General features: G+C 58.5%; 1 pseudogene; it reads left to right on the top strand.

The window, feature by feature from the left end:
- The first annotated feature begins 214 nt into the window (after positions 1-214).
- The window catches only part of LOC105538608, a 4,004-nt pseudogene continuing 3,676 nt past the window's right edge, over positions 215-542 (top strand).

Genomic DNA, 542 nt, shown 5'->3' with positions numbered 1-542 from the left:
ATCAGACCCAGTTTCCTGCCAGGGCCACAGCCAGCGCCTGGGCTCATTCCGCCCTCTGTAGTCCTGTTTGCTCCTCTATGAAATGAGAGCTGTGACACGTGGCCTGCAGGTGGTGAGAGTGTGGGACGCGCCTCACAGAGCATGTTTCCCACTCCAGGGGACATCAGAAAGGGATTCTCAGGTTCCCTCTCTACCTTCCTCTCCCACCCGCAGGATGCCCAGCTTTGTGGAGCCACCGGACATCATGAAGAAATTGCCCTGGGTAGAAAACTACTGGCTAGACGATATATTGCTGGCCAAGCCCAAAGTGACCCAGTACTGCCTGATCCGCATGAAGGAAAGCTACACCAACTTCCACATCGACTCGGGGCACCTCCACCTGGCACCACGTGTTCAAGGTAAGCCACGCCCCTTGGGACACCTCAGCTGTGCCGTGGCCACGACCCATCTGCAAGATTGTCTGCAGTCCCACGAGCCCTGACTGTGGCCAAGATGCCACTCCCCAGAGGGCCCTCGGACCATCCATCCCTGGGACAGGAGGC

This window comes from Mandrillus leucophaeus, unplaced genomic scaffold, assembly GCF_000951045.1.
Source record: "Mandrillus leucophaeus isolate KB7577 unplaced genomic scaffold, Mleu.le_1.0 Scaffold1950, whole genome shotgun sequence".
NCBI classification, from domain to species: domain Eukaryota; kingdom Metazoa; phylum Chordata; class Mammalia; order Primates; family Cercopithecidae; genus Mandrillus; species Mandrillus leucophaeus.
Note: the sequence above shows the minus strand (reverse complement) of the source record. Positions and strands in the feature narration are given on the sequence as shown.